Source organism: Macrobrachium nipponense, chromosome 17 (genome assembly GCF_015104395.2).
Source record: "Macrobrachium nipponense isolate FS-2020 chromosome 17, ASM1510439v2, whole genome shotgun sequence".
Taxonomy (NCBI): Eukaryota; Metazoa; Arthropoda; class Malacostraca; order Decapoda; family Palaemonidae; genus Macrobrachium; species Macrobrachium nipponense.
This window is the reverse complement of record NC_087210.1, coordinates 56,622,044-56,639,543: the sequence shown is the minus strand read 5'-3', so window position 1 is coordinate 56,639,543 and position 17,500 is coordinate 56,622,044. Positions and strand designations below refer to the sequence as shown.

The 17,500-nt window shown below is 35.8% G+C and overlaps 1 protein-coding gene across 2 annotated transcripts in view; it reads right to left on the bottom strand.

The window, feature by feature from the left end:
- The window catches only part of LOC135196250 (leucine-rich repeat neuronal protein 3-like), a 365,131-nt gene that overhangs the window by 158,709 nt on the left and 188,922 nt on the right, over positions 1 to 17,500 (bottom strand). The window lies entirely within an intron of this gene.

Genomic DNA, 17,500 nt, shown 5'->3' with positions numbered 1-17,500 from the left:
ATCACACACTGCCAATTGATAGGTCATGGGTGGGGTGTACACACATGCAGGGTGAACGGAGGCATTGTGGTCAATGTGTAGGGGACATAGATGCAACACGCCTGCTGGATTGGGAAAGATTCAGCAGAGCTGACAAGGTCTTTAAGACATAGCTTGGATAATGCGATTTATAAAGAATTGCAAACTATCAACCAATGACAGAAAAACTGGTGGTTTGACTCTGGAAGAGTTGCAGGAAGGAAAGATCAAAACAATTGTTCTCGTGCAGAGAGAGTACTTTCCAGAAGAATATAAAGCCCTAAAGAGGGAGGAAACAAACCCAAAATTGACATTAATTCGCCAGTTGAATTTGTTTTTGGATAATAATGTAATGAGATGTAGAGGGCAGGTTGGAACACGCGACACTGCCTGAAGAAGTCAAATTTCCTACTTTACTGCCAAAGGGTTGTGTTCTGAGTAACTTGATAATAAGACGACATAATGTGATGCAAGCACACATGGGGGTGAACGCTACTGTAGCTAGTGTAAGACAGGAGTTCTGGATTCCACAGCTGCGACAACTAGTCAAGAGCGTGTTACATCATTGTGTGATCTGTAAGAAAGTTCAAGGAAAACCATATAGAACTAATATAGTACCCCCATTGCCGGAATTCCGGGTACAACGGAAACAACCTTTCAGCGTTACGGGGGTGGATTACACCGGTGCTTTATGGATAAAAGAAGGGAAGCAAAATCCGGAGAAGGGTTTATATCAATACTATTCACATGCCCGATCACTAGGGGGTATACATCTGGAAGTAGTCAGAAATCAGTCCGCTGACTCATTCCTCATGGCCTTCCGGAAGTTTAGCAGCCGTAAAGGCTTTCTTCACTAAATGTTGAGTGACAACGCACTACTTTCGTAGCAGCATCTGAATATCTGAAAACGATGGCAGATAGCCCCCTTTTTCAAAACCATCTGGAGAACATCGAGTGTAAGTGGAAATTTATACCAGCAAGAGCACCTTGGTTTGGTGCAATCTGGGAGAGATTGATCGGATTATTGAAGAACTGTATGAAGAAGGTAGTCGGTCGAGCTCTTCTCAGTTATGATGAATTATCCTGCATTTTGGTGGAATTGGAATCTATCATAAATGACAGGCCACTAAGCTACACATCGGGGGGACCTTGATCAGAAGGAGATTTTAACACCTAATCATCTGATCTTGGGTAGAAATTAAGATCCTTTCCCAAGGAAACAATTAATTGGGAGGAGGTATCTGAAGATCCATTGTATAGTAAAACAGAAAATGTAGAAAAGAGATTCCTTTACATATCTAAATTGTGTGATCAATTATGGAAAAGATGGGAACATGAATATTTGATTTTCTTTAAGAGAGACTCATCGAATTGGAGGTCACCAACATAATTCTTGGCCCAAAATAGGAGATGTCGTCCTCGTACATGATGAAGGGCCAAGAAACAAATGGAAGTTGGGTCAGGTGATTCAGGTGCATGTGGGGTCTGACAATGTAGTTAGAGTAGCTACCCTCAAAACCTCCCATGGTCAGATCATGCGTCCCATTGTGAAATTGTAACCCGTTAGAGTTGTGGCAAGAAGTTGAGACTCCTGATCCTGCCAAAATTCCTGAAGTGAGTACCCGACCGACCCTCCAGGAAGGCTGCTCGGGTGGCTGCAGAAACAAAACTAGAAAAGATTTGATTCAAAAGGGACTGTTGTAAATATTAGTATATTAGACTTTTGGTGGCGGGGAATATGTCGTTACTTACATAACGACATGGAAAATCAATTTTTATTGAATATCTATGTTCATGCTGTATATGGAAAATGTTCCTTTATATTACATAGCGTTAAGTGGAAAGGTGCAGGTTGTGTACAAATGAATGTTTTATTTATATTTAATTGTAATAAGCGTTGTTACCAAGGAATATTGTCTTGTGAATGGTTTGTATAATTGGTTAACAATGCGATGTAAGTTGTTTGATAGTTTCGTTCGGTTCGTGTTGGTTTGGTGGCTTCGTTCGTTTTGTTGTTAATTTTGTCGTGAGCGAACGAGGCCGAAGTCGTGTGTTTGGGTGAGAGAGAACTATATTATTTTCGCACAGAAGTGAGCAAAGGGTATGAAGTCAGTCGCTTCTCAACATTGGTACTGGTAGGAGTGGGGGGTTGGTAACAGGAGAACTTAATCAGAGTGAAAAGGATTTCACTTCGATTAACGATGTCGTTCCTTCCCAGCATTTATTGAAGTGGATGGATTAATCAACCGAAGTTTGGATGAGTATTATATGATAGATTATTTAATTTGACTTGACTGGGATAAATCGCTAGGGATATGCATATCTGTGCGTGGGATTCCGTGACTGGGTAAAATTGAATATATATTAGTGGTATCGTGGTTTACCCGTGCCTATTGTAATCCGAACTCGGCAACAACTTCATGTTAAACTAGTAAGTAATAATTCGGGGGCAAAACACAATAGAATATAGTATATATGTCCTTTCATGTCTGTAACACAACGCAATGAATTCTTTATGTAGAGAAAGGGTCTTGAGTTCTCTTAAACGAATCTGGTAATTAGTAATTTCGGTAATTGACTGAAGTCATTATATGTTGTTGCTTGTTTGACCCTAATGAGTAACAATAAGCCCTGGCGTAGAGGTGAGCGACCTACATTCGCATAAATTCGAAACAGCTGCATGCATGCATGCAAAGGCACACTCGTTTGTGTTTACCGTTGGCATCGATTATTCATTGGAATGGTAATACGGCACTAAGTTACATCGCAACGGAAGGGTCATTCACTATAATTTAGGCAGCCATTAACCCTAACTCGGAAATGCAGGGGCATATGATGTCGAAAAAAAATGAACGCTCTCTTTGGATGCCGGAGAGGGAGGAGTTGACGTGCTGTACAGTACCTGTATTACCTTGTTTATGACAGGTTTGGCTTCATTTCCTGATCAAAAACTGCTTTCAATTACTTTAGGCGCTGCTATTTTACAACACAGTCACATGAAACAGTTTTTTTATATTATCATTTGATTTTATCGAAATCATGACAGGATTGATGTTCGGTAATAAACAGTTCACTGATACGTAAGACATTCATGATCACATAATCATACCACGTTAATGTCATATTCCTGATCACATTCCTGACTTATTCGGTTCTACCGTGCAAACAAAGAAATTGCGTTATTACGATAAACACAAAGAAAAGAATGAAATGCTCAAAGCATTCTCCAGGAAGGCTTTGCATGGAAAAGGTTCATTTAAGAAATATCTTTTTTCGGCGAACTAGTACATGGTAAAACGTTTGTTATTTCAGTAAGGGTTAGAGCCTTTTCAAAAAGTCAGTTCTTTCTAAAGAGACTAGACTTTTGCTTAACAATAAAAGTAATCATGACGGGTTTAGAATCTTTCTGATAAAAAAAAATTCATATAAGTGGCGAATAAACTCTTTACAAAAAAGCAAACGAAATTTAAACCCTCGTGCCGTAGGCTCCACTCTGTTGATTGGCAGAGCATCATATTAATGTACAAATATCTGAGACTTAAAATGATATTAACAGCAAGGAATACGTTAGTTTTGGGCATACAGGTTGCCATTATAATATTCATGAGCGTATGAGTATTTCTGTGGAAATTGCAAGCATTTCAAAACAAATCTTACCGATAAGAACATACAAAAAATCCATAAATGAATGGATAGAAAAGATAATCTCATGCTTTATCATAAAATGATATATTATACACCCTCTCCAATATAGCACGAAGGAACAAGTGCTTGAGAATATCACAAAATCCACGTAAGAAGGTGAGTGGGATTTCTATAGCAAGCAGACGAGGCCCTGATGTGCATTACTGTCTAACCGTTATAAACGTTAAACACTGAGGAAGTAGAAAAATATTTTCGGTTTCCAGGACCGACTGAAATGCTAATATAAAAGAAATTCAGTTGGACGCATAATGCACTGAAAGCTTGCATCCCACTACTCACCGATTTCTTAGAATTAAGAGAAACGAAGGTATAAAGTAAATTGTGCTAATAATAGTCAAACACCATGTTCCATTGGAACTCAGAAATAAGAATGATTCACGTTAAAGTTTCTTTTCAATAGGCCCAGAGATTAAGCGTTCGTTTAGGCATGTAAAATTATCATTTTATCCTGGACTCAAGATCGTCCCTCTTTAGTTTCTGAAGACTGCCTGTCCCTTTTGGTTAATTACACATTGATGGTAGCGAATCTAGACACCTCGATGTATTTATCGTAATTGTAGTAGCTTTTGCTATTCAATGTTACACCATTTTTTTTCTTCTCTTGTAATTCTAAAGCGGTGGATCATGAATCGGAGTGTTTTTGAAAAAGTATCATATCGTTTGCAGCTATAATGTATTTAGTTAAGCTATTGTTTTAAACGAGGAAACATCTCTCTCTCTCTCTCTCTCTCTCTCTCTCTCTCTCTCTCTCTCTCTCTCTGTGTCATTTTACATTCAATTTATATCCTCGTTCTCGCTGTTGGTCATCTTTTATTACCCAAACATGTTTTATTTGCTAAACATTACGATAGTTCTTTATTATGTTATTACTAGATGATATTCAATTGCAAAGGATGCTACTTATAATTGCACTTTTTGTACCCACATTGGGTGAAAAATTTCTCTTGATACCTGCCATCTAAGACAGTTTTCAGTCTTCACCAAAAATTCAGTCACCGAATTATTCGGAGGCAGAGGAACTATGAGATATATGCTTCAAATTGGAATCCTCCCAAACCATTTATAGTTTCCGTGTAGGACATAATGACCCTCCGCTCCGGAGCTCCTTCCAGCTCCCAGTCCTTTACGTTCGTCAGTCGTTCCCCAGGAACCCATTTCATTTCAATGGCCGCCATAACTCGACTTTAACTTTGGTGTCTGCTCTTAATTGGTAAAGTTCTGCCGACGTATTAGTCATCAGTGTTCACCTACGCCGCTCGCGGTGGAGGGCCACCTTGTGCTTTCGATCTATTCTTATACACGTTTTGTACGTCCAGTACTCTTGACGTACGTATTGTCGATAGGTCTGGTTGTACAGGCTACACGTATTCTTTCGGATATATATATATATATATATATATATATATATATATATATATATATATATATATATATATATGTATTTATGTGTATATCTAACTGTGATGAGTATTAGAAAGGATGTCACTTTTTGGTGCCGCCCTCCAGAGGGGGAAAAAGCAAAAACATATGTATGTATGTATGTGATATATTATATAGTAATACTATTATGTATATATATATAGATATATATATATATATATATATATATATATATTCCGAAAGAATTTTCGTGTAGTCTGTGCAACCACCACCTATCGACAATGCGTACGTCAAGAGTACTGGTCCTTCCCCCTTTTTCTTGCCCGTAGCAGTCCTTAGAACTATTTTACAGCCGGGCGGACTTGTAACCGTTAGGCAGAGAGCCAACCACGGTCCTAGCGGACATCAACCAAGAGTTGTGCCATAAGTAAACAGGTTTAGGAGAAGAAACATAATTTAAAATATTTCTCCAATATATAACAACAAAGCATCACTAGACTTATGCTGCCCTTAATCACGGCCCTTTTATAAGAATGACGAAGACCGTCTCAGATCTACAATCACAAGCTGTATTATATCTGAAAACGAGTGTTTAATGTAATATATCAGAAAATATGTAGTGGTAGAACGTTTACCCAACTGCATTCATTTACAAAGGTGGATACCAAGGTAAGCGCTTAGGAAACATTCTTTTACCTCACCGTTATTTGCACTTGGATTCATTAATAACATAATTACAAACAAACAGACGAGAGTAACAGCGTCCGAACAACACGGTAATATATCTATATTTTACGTCAATTATTCACTGAAGTGGTAATGTAATGTTAGATGTCACTGAATGGTCAATTAAATATAATTTCATCTGGCATTAACCCTAAACCGTAAATTCAGCGGCAAATGTCGGACAAAATTAATGTTCATTTTAGGGATCAATTCCAGCCCTAGGACGCTCTAATTATGAGCATTGTTGAAATTATTCGCTGACAGAAAAATGATACCCAAAATATTAATTCCATATGATGTCTCCTGAATTTTTTTTTCTTTTTTTAACCGGTAGAATGCAACACCCTTATTTAAGTAGACCCGGTATGCATTTGGAATACTTTTTGTAAAGAAAAAAAAAAATCCTGTGCATGTTCGGAAATACTTCTTGTCCAAATAAGCGATCTCCAAAAGTCTTGACAAGTAAGTGTCGGTGGATTGCATTTAGCATTTCCTGAGCTACAGGACTTAGAAAACGTCTGATAACAGAATGCATACTAAAAAGAGTAATCTATATGTCATGCAGTACCATCACCCCCGCCCTCCCTTTTTTAAGTTCAGTTTCCATTACGAAACGAGTGAGTCATTTCCACGTGTTCGTTACAGTTGAAATATGTAATATTTGATCCATTATTTTCCATAAGTGATGGACAGGAGGATAGCCAGTTCAATTTTAACTTCCAGTGAGATTGAAATAAAATCTAAAACTTTTCTGGCGACTAATTAAGGGGATATAGACCTGCCAGTTGACTCAAGGAAAATAAATTCAAAATAATGACAGTTACAAATAGGAAAGTATAAGCTTTATGCAAATGCTTCGCTTATGTTATCAAGCACATTTTTCTATAGATGTTTTTCCATTCTGGCTTTGTCACATATTTCTTATCTTTTATATTTTACATCAGTTACTTTCAAAGAGTGTTTGCATTAAAAAATCATGATTTACACAAGATCCATCAGATACGAAACCTTTGAAGTATATAACTAGCGCTTCATCAAAGCTTTCAGCAGCTTTTAACTTTGTAACTGGAACGTTAGGATGAGAGTAATAATTGACTAGAAATGTGTGTTACTCATCAAAATCCTGCCATTTATTTTTTGTTTTGATTCCTTCAAAGTATGTCAAGGCTTGACAGACTTGCTGAACGAATTCTGCAATCGCGAATATAGATGGAGGGTCTGTGTGTGATAATAACGCCCTCTAACTCAGTTCGAGGTAACAGAATACAATAGAATTAGAATTCCGGAAGAGTATTCTCTTATCAAGTTTATCTTATCAGTCGCTCAGTATACGTGAATCAGCTCTTGCGTTGTTTCTGTTATCATTTCAAAAATAACTTCATGGGATTATGATTGTAAATCCCAAGTATTATCACAAGGATTAACTTTAGATATCATAAAAATCGCGTATTGAGGTCCCTCTTATTAGCTGTTATCCGAATGTTCATAAATTGGATTTCTGTATGTGGTCTCCACCAGGAACATCTTTGAGATGTTATTTGACTGTGAGACTTCTCATATGAGACAGGTGAAAGTAATCCTGATTCTTGAGTATACCACTTTCACTAAAGTGGTAAAACGACCAATTAGGATGCCCTCCTCCTAGTTGTGCATTTATTTATACAAACTGTACTGAATCTCAGAATGGAAGAAGATAATTAATCATTGATAGGAACTCTCATGCATAACCTCATAAGCTCTTCGGATATTTAATGTGAAAAAATTATGGGAAGAAAGTTTCGTGGATAGAAAAAAAGAATGAATTCGAAAACTTGCAGACAACAGAAAGTATGTGGTTATCAGCCCATGACTCCGGTCTAAAATCGGGAGGAAATCTTCTCATGTGGCTCCGAAGAGTAATTCTGGAGAATGATACCATTTTGCTTCAAGGAATTTCCCGGTCGTCTTGCCAAGGGATCACATAATGGAACCTCGTCCCGTCTCAGGATGGAGAGGTAATCGAATTACGCCGCAGAACAGTCACATAACGTCCGGGATAATTCCTGGAAGAAGAGGAGCATTTGTCTGGAACTTCCTCTTCATTCCTCTCAAGTGTCCTCTTAATGCCTTCTAGGTCTCCTCTTAAGTCAGACCAACGTCTCTCTTCTTGAACTTTTTATTGCCGCAGTTTTGTATATTTAGAGTCCTAGCTAGAAGTTGTTGCTGGGCTTCCAACTATCGATAATCAGAGGCATGAAGGAAGAAAACCTCTATTTCTCTCATACGCAGGAATGGAGGCATCCTTTATGCCAGTAATCTGTTTACTACGATAGTAACCAGCAAAACTCTGAGAGAGAGAGAGAGAGAGATTAGCAAGCATTATGTGTTCTTGAGCTCCTGTGGCAACCGTAAAACAAGATGCAAGAGGCTTTGTAATTCATTTCCATTTTTACGAGAAGCAGCACGAGAGATGAATGCTGGGATGTTTCGTACCTTTGTCTGTGATCTCCAAATGTTGTAGTAAAATGAAATGCTTTCGTCACGAGAATATTTTTCTTTGATGTTTAATTTATTATGGATTTTAAAAAGGTAAATATTATCGAAAGTTTGATTTTCATTTCATATTTGAAAACAATAGATATTTTCACCCATTAAAATTGCAGAAAAGATATTCTCTACTGTAAATTTTCGCCAGCAAATAAGTCGTACCTTCATAAGAAAAAATGATTCATCTTCATAGGTCTTTATTCATTAATGACTTTGACTTCATGCCTCATCTCATGCTGTATTTCATGCCTTTATGAACGAACACTAATAATGAATAATGACAAATAAGAAACAAAATACTTTTAAGCGAAACTTCTCTTTTAGTCTTCTCGTGTACTTAGAAACCCACCTGCAGGTTTGAAAATCCTTCCACAATGGAAATTTACTTGTCGGAAAACTCAAACCTTTCTAAAAGTGAAAGCCATTCTGTATATTACCGAAATTGTTCCTAAGAACAAATGGTAGACAGGATACAAACTCTTTCCAAAAGTCAGAACTTATTCTAAAGAGAATCGTCAGCTCTTTAACGAGTAAAATTTAACATTCGTTACCAATGACATTAAAACCTTCGTAAGTGAAAGCAAAGTCTAAATGTTATTAGAATAATTAATAATATTTAATTCCGCAGAGAATTGAATTTATCACGAACAAATATTGACTTCATAAAGAATTGGAAACCTCATTAAGTGCAAAAGATAATTCCACAGTAGATCAGAGCCTTACCAAAAAGGGATTAGTCCCCGTTCAACATATTAATCCTTTCAGAAGGGAATTGAATCTTGTTAGATATAATAGGAATCGCAGACATATTCCTCTGAACAGAATTTCGTTTCAGAGGCGAATTAACCCTATTTAATGAGTAATCATTCCTTCCAAAAGGAGTTTAAACCCTCTTGCCTTGGATGTCCTCTGTTTCGTTCGCAGAACCCCATTTTCTCAAAGCAATATAAGGGGTTGCCTACGAAAGATTTCGATGAAATATAAACCTCTGAAAGGAGGAGAGGTTCTTGTTAGACTGTCGTTTGTTGGTGAACAGATGCAGACTAAAACAAAAGTGAGGAAAATGTTTTGGCATTATGGGCGCAGGACTCTTGCTATCTAGAGACAAGAGATATATATAAAATATGGGGTGAGTGTCTGCAGGAAAAGACTTTGGTCATTAAAAGTACCAATTTATGTAGAAAAGGAAGATTATTGTAAAGGGGTACCCCAGGGAAGTTTTCTACTACGTGCAAGTAATTTGAATTTGAATGGTGTAATTAATGCTGCTTCATTTCTTTCCAAGGCCATATATTGGACTAAGCGTTCTTTGTCCGTGACAAATATTGTGTGTACATTATTGCTTTTATACAATTACGTTTGGGTTACTATGCGTTCCTAGTCCAATTACGAAATCACCATTCTCTGTGATGGCCCAATCAAAAGAGTGAGGATTTGTGGCAATAATGGGATGTCTTTAGCTCATCATTGTGACTGTCAAAAGTCTTAGTGGAGCATCCGTTTCATTTTTAGAATCCCGCAATTACAGCCTGTCAGTTATTTAAAAATGGTTGTATCTGGAATACTTTCTCTTTACTAATTTAGATTATAGCCGAAGTAATACACCATGAATTTATGAAACTCTGATTCCTAGTAAGTGAAGTATGCCTTCACAGTATATTATAAAAAAAGGTAATAATGTTGCATGCATTGAAACTCCAGATTGAAAGAAAACCTAGTCATATATAACAATATTACGTAAATATGGAGTTTGTATCCTATGAAAAGAGGGCCACCTATTTGATATTCATGACCAAAACATTTGTAATTGAATCACACAGAAAAATATGTTGCAAGAGTGTTGCATTTGTAATTGCCCTGAAAGCGTAGTCATGAATTAAGACCGGAGAAATGGGGCAAATGAAATTCCAAATTTAATTCGAAATATGAACTACTCATTGGGAATACGGCCCTCACGTTTTCATGTAGAAGGCCAAAATGTCATTTGCTTGAAGCGCAGATCCTCATAAAATTCATGCAGTTCGTGATAACAGGAATAAAGAATAATGAAATCAAGTTATGGCTTGGTTAACAGCAAACGACAAACCTTTCTGATAAATTTTGTCTCAGAAATTGTACTGATGAAGGTTCGAATTTCTTTATCTAATTTACCTGTTTATTTTCTCAGATTTAATATATCAGAGTCATGCCTACAACACCTCATTACCTTTTAGCCTGTAGTTCTTTTAAAGCAGAACGGAACAACCTGTCCCCACTCCCACAACCCTCCCTCCACAACACAAAAATAAATTATGCATCAACATTTTCCACATGCTTGTTTTTCCCATTCCTGTGATAAATTGTTTAGGTGCCTGTTTATTAAGAATTTGATTATTATCTATCAGCATTATCGTTCCGCCAAGCTTGCGTTGGAAATGAGAGTAATTTGCTCCCATAGCAATTGTATGTAGACTCAAAGCGGTTTATGAATAAAAATATATTGTCAGACTCTCTATTACCTTGATTTTCGTTTCATGGTAGTGATGACAGGTTTTTCAGTAACAGGGAAAGACGTGTAATTATGAAATGGAATGACATTTGATGATCATTATTCCTTGTCTTTATCTTCAGTGAAACATATGGAGCTGGCAATTGCGTACGTAGACATAAAAAAAAACGAAGGGGGAATAAGGCTTTTAAGAAATGTGCAGTAGTAGATCATTGCATGAAAAACCTAATAATTCTTTATAGACATCGCGTTTTCTGTTCTCCTGCACATAAAATGAGAATATAGGGCTTTGTCATGCACAACAAATAGTGGTCCTCTTTTCATACGATGCAATATCCATATACAGAGCTTTGATACTGCTTAGTTTTCTTTAAATACGGACTTCCGATATGCACAAGATTACATATAGACATCAATAATCCCATGATATGTTTTACTCGAAGAGATTAGAAAGACACACAAGACAGACAACACCCTGGCTATGAGTAGAACAGTCTTATCTCAGTATCTTGTCTCTTTATCTTATCGTTGTAACTGACAGCACAGAGATGGAGAGGACACGTCAGCCCCACCTTTTCACTCTCTGCTCCTCCGGTAAAGGGATTCATCTATTGATGCCACCAATAATATGCATCATTAAGTATTGTTCTGAATGGTACTAAATGTTTTTGCGTAATGGAATCTAATTTATAAAAATCAAGACGAACGCATGCATGCATGCATGTATTCAGGGTTAGACACCTTTATGTGTGTAAACTATAAATTACTCAATGTGCGAATATTCTCTTGAGCTAAGTCGTTCCAGGCCTGAATAAAAAATAAAAAGAAAAGAGTTTCTGATCTCATTCCACAGAGGAATTGGAGCTTAAGCCATTTTATTTCCATTAGTTAATCGGCTGTGGGAGACTTTGGTTTCTGCGGTTGAAGTAATACGTATGAAATCTTTATTTTTACAACCAAAAAAGTCTGAATCAAATTGAATAATTGATAACTAGATTTTATAACATGACTACTGACCAAAGCTACACTGACTTTTTAGCAGAAGATTATACTCTAAATAACCAAATATATAGATAAATAAACAGGAATTTATCATCGTGCTTGCGATCTGAAATCACCCCGAGTTTTAGACCTTACTTCAGCATTGCCAATCTTCTTATGCTCTTCTTAAGCTGAGCTCGGAAAAAGGTTTCAGAAAACTAGATAGACACTAGACCCCGTAGGTAGTAGGTTTTGTTCTTCCAACTCTCGTGGTACCAACAGAGGCATCAAACGACAATACCATGTTGTTTTAGGGGCCAAAAACATATAAATATATAATATATATATATATATATATATATATATATATATATGTATATATATTATATATATATATATATATATATATTATATTATATATATATATATATGTGTGTGTGTTGTTATGTGTGTGGGTGTGTGTGTGTGTGCACGGATTTAAATGTTAGGGAAGACGTATGACTTAATTTGAATACTACTGGTGAGCTCCTCTCTCTCTCTCTCTCTCTCTCTCTCTCTCTCTCTCTCTCTCTCTCTCTCTCTGTCCATGACTTATCCTTCTCTTGATAGGCTGTCAATGTTTTGTCTGACTAAAACGACTTTCGTGAAACAAAAATGTTTAGGTTTTACAAAAAAGAAACTATCTTTCACGCTCTCACTCTCAGACTTGAAATATTTGAATCAAAATCCGGGATTTATACCCCTTCAGAAATGGATTCCACTTCCTGAAATAGACCTTAGGGAGTTCTCCTCTCGTTTAAGTTGCATTTCAGTGGAAGAAATGGTCGAACTCTTAGGCTGATGCCTTCGGGAGTATTCCCTTTGTTATTGAATGGAATAAAATCCCAGGATAGCGGTCGAAAGATTTTCATTTCTTTTATTATTTTGGTGATTTCCGAAATAAGAGATATTGTTGGGCGATTCTTACAAAGATTTTGACTGATATTTCTCAAAACTGAGAGCAACGTATCTCTTATTGCTTATCTTATGTACTGTATTTAGAATGCTCTTGTTTCGGGAGACAGAGGCAAGGCCCCTTTAATAAATGTGTTATATTGTCCTTTGAAACATAGGCGAGCAGTCACAGTAAAACTGAAAAGATATCATACAGATTATGAAGTTTTATAAGTCCGTCGACAATAAACTGGATATGGTTTAGATCTTCAGTAATCTTTAAACATTAACTGGATACGAGAATTGTTCGTGTATCTCTGAAGATTAGCGCTCGAGAACCTTTCAAATAACAAAGCCAGTGTTTATTTTATAAAGGAATCCTGCAGAATGTTTGGGTGCTATTTTGTATCCGGAGAAAGCGATGAGGGAAAGAGATAAAAGTCAAGGTTTTATAGTTAGAGAAGGGGAGAACGGACCGTGCAGTTTATAATTAATGCACAATAAGCATAAATTGAATACATACATTCATACATACATACATACACACACACACACACATATATATATATATATATATATATATATATATATATATATAACATATATGTGCGTGTGTATATATATAATAGTAGTATGTACAATACATGGCATACATTGTGATAACTATTATCTCTCTCTCTCTCTCTCTCTCTCTCTCTCTCTCTCTCTCTCTCTTTCTGTCATTTTTATGATTGTAAGGAAAGAATATAGAGTAATTTCAGTATATTCGTTTATACAAAGAAAATTCGAAGATATATACAACATGTCTTGGTTTAAGCTCTCACCTCTGACATATATTAATTGAATTATGAATTTTTTATATCAATATGGTATCGCTAGTCATAAAATGAGTTCATTACTATTGAAAAATGCTAACTAAAGGGAAATCTACTCTATTTGGATGAATTTGACGAGTCATTGCATTTATTTTAAGTATAATCAAAGGAGTTACTTAGGTACGAGAGACAAAAAATGTGAATGTTTCACCAACAGAAACAATCGAACAGCGGTTACTTGACCAATGAGATCAAAGGTAAAAGGAAAGTCAAAGCATATAACATTTAATTGCAATGACATGAGCCTGTCAGTCTAGCAACAAATTTTGTTGCTGATTCATTGTGTTTTCCAGAATCCCATCTAGATGCATGTCTGTATAGGTATGTATGTCTATGTCTGTGTGTGTGTGTATATATATATATATATATATATATATATATATATATATATATATATATATATATATATATATATATGTGTGTGTGTGTGTGTGTGTGTGTGTATAGTATATGTATGTCTGATATATAAAAGTGAATATTTCTTTGTTTGTATGTTAGTGTGCTATAGCAATCCGAACCGCTTGACTAATCTAGACAAAATGTGGCTTGTGGCCATCATTTGATCCAACTTAGAGAATATGGATAGTCACCACAGTAATATCTGGATAAGAGGGGCAGTCACAACAATAATACCTGTATAAATGGGACAGTTAGCACAGTTATACATGGATAAAAGGGACAGTCATCACATTAATACAAGGATAAATGGAACAGTCATCACAGTAATCTCTGGCCAACTGGGACAGGCATCAGAGTAATTTCTGGATAAAAGTAACAGCCACCACAGTAATACCTTGATAAATGGGGCAGTTAGAACAGTAATGTTTGGACAAAAGGGACAGTTAGCTCGGTCATTCAGGGATAAATGGGACAGTCAGTACATGGAAGTGAAGGAAAATTTTTTCTCGGGCAGAGCTGAGTTGGTCCGCTAGTATAAATATATATATATATATTATTATATATATTATATATAATACATATGTATATATATATGTGTATATATATATATATATATATATATATATATATATATGCAGGTAAATGTTTGTTTTTTAATACTATAGATCACAACAAAATTTTACTAAATTGACAGGCTCATTTCATTTCAATTAAATCTTTTGTGCTGTGACTTTCTTTTTATCTTTTCCATCTCACCACTGATCTCATTATCATAATTCACATTTTTCGTCCCTTGTACCTGAATAGCTCCTTTAATTATACTTGAAATAAATGCAGTTACTCAGCAAATTCATCCAAATAGAATAAATTTCCCTTTAGTGACCGTTTTCCAATAGTAATTAACTCACTTTTATGACTAGCGATAACATATTTATATTACTAATTTATATTCCAATTGATATCTGGCAGACATTATAGCTTAAGCCAAGGCAGGTATTCTTATGTTCTAATTTTAATTACATAAATGAATATACTGAAATTCTTTTATATTCTTCCCATGTAATCATGGAAATAATAGGATGGAGAGAGAGAGAGAGAGAGAGAGAGAGAGAGAGAGAGAGAGAGAGAGAGAGATAATAGTTATCATATTGTACATTATAACAAAAGTGAATCTTGAAATAACAAATAGCGAATCCATAATAACCTCGTATGTAAACAAAATTAATCAAATAAAAAAATAAATGCAATAAATAAGATAATGAGTATTAGCTATTAAAAATAGAACAGGTCAACATATGCCAAAGGACAGAGGTCAGGATTCCTACTCACCCAAAATAAAATGCTGATATATGAAAAATTATAATAAATCTTTAAATTTCGTTCATAACGGCAGCAGCTGTGCGCAATCCTCGTGTGTTTGCACTGCTGTTTCCCTCCCTGGAGCTGTAAAAATGCTGAACACTTTACCTGACTTTTATAGGCTTAACTGGAATCGCATAAAAAGCAGGAAACAATCTGTTAAAATAATCGGGAACCGAAATGCTTCGGAAAAATATTGCGTTTTCTTGTGTTATTTCATTCACACACCCAACATGCATTGCAGATGGGATACTCGCAACATTCACAATCCGTATTTATAGAATGTACATTAATTAACAATGTGGAGTTAATATTACTGAAGCTATTCGTATACATCGGTTATGCCTTTATTGCATACGAATTCATTTCATAGACTCATTCAGGTGATAGATATGATCCATAACGCAACTGAACGCGATATTCTCTTCTCTGAATAGGGTTTTTAAACTGGATATATTATATATAAATATATGTATATATATACATATAATATATATAATATGCATATAGATATATATATATATATATATATATATGTGTGTGTGTGTGTGTGTGTGTGTGTGTGTGTGTGTATGTGTGTTTACTTGTATGTGTGTGCGTGCTTACATATTCAAACATATATCGTATATACATATGTTCTTCCTCAACAACTGCGTCATTCACGATTCATCAGGTGTGGTAAAATTATAATACCACATGTGCCGCAGCAGACTAGCGAAGTGAGAAGAGAGGTGATTTAGAAAGTCGTATTGGGAAGGGAAATGACGAGGTGGTAGGCCACTCCTATAACCAACACACAATCATGTATGGTGTTTTCCTCGTGAAAATATTAGTGTAATTCTTCCGGGATTCTGCCAAATGAACGAACAGGTAAACACTATGTGACGCGCTAAACAAAACCTCTTTTTTTAATTTATTCTTTTAACCTACTGGTATTCTGAAATCTGGAAGTTGCTCTCCGAGTCAAGGTGTTTTAGGCTGTTTTTCAAACAAGTTTTGATTTTTTTTTAATATTAATGGTAACTTTAGGGAGATGAAAAGGAAGTTAATCCAATAACCAAATAGACATACAAGAGATACTAACGACAAATAATTGTTACTTTTATAAATGTCGTTTAAACCGACAAATAAACCTATTCATGATATGATTTTCTTGAATTTTGAAATTCCTCCAGGTGACTGTGAACTTTCAGTGGATCATAAGTTATCACTAATGGTTTTTTCACCGTTTCATTTGGTAGGGTCCTTTTACGAACTACGAAGAAAGGATGCTTATGATGTGATGACAGCAAAGGCTTCCTGAATCTGAAGTAAAATATTCCGGGAAAAGACTATTATGATTTAGACGTGATAGAATTTATTCTTACATCAAAGTAAATTTCAAACGAGATTTATAAAAATGCAGGAATCGGTTTTTTTTTATTTTGTATTCGATATTGCCCTCCAAAAATGGAAAGCATAAGAGAGCATCTGTCTCTTTTTTCTAATAAACGGACATTAACAAGTGGATTTTACAGTTTTTTAATTTCGCGCTTCTGCATCCAATAGTGAATTTAATGGTATCATTAGAACTTTTCCCATGTCTTTTAATGGCATGCATTGTGGAAATAAGCAGTACAACCTTATTCTATTAGATTAATATACAAAAAGCATCCAAAAACGGATTTTATAATGGAGTTTCCCAGTCAAAATCAACCACGAAAAAAGAATGAGACAAACGCCGAATGTCTCCACAATGTCCTCTCATAATGTGAATCATAAAGGTATAATCAGAGTCTGAAACGCTCCTGTAGAAACATTTCATCCCTCGAGTCATTTTCTCTGCCACACTGCAACGTTTTCCCTCACATGGAGGAGACAGCCTGGGACCTAACGACTTCAAGGATAACTGTTGCGTGAAAAATGTCGCAGAGAATGCAACGACAACAGGGCTCACTTCCCCGTGAAACACGTTGAGGAGAAAGACCCGACAATCTCACAATAAAGGTTACTTGTGCATGAACGATGTCGAACAAAGCGAGAAGAATGATGCTTTTCTCTCCGACCGTCTCTTCTTTTGCGCTCTGAAACAAACCGTTCCGGTTTCTGGTTTCAATTGCAGGGAACTCGG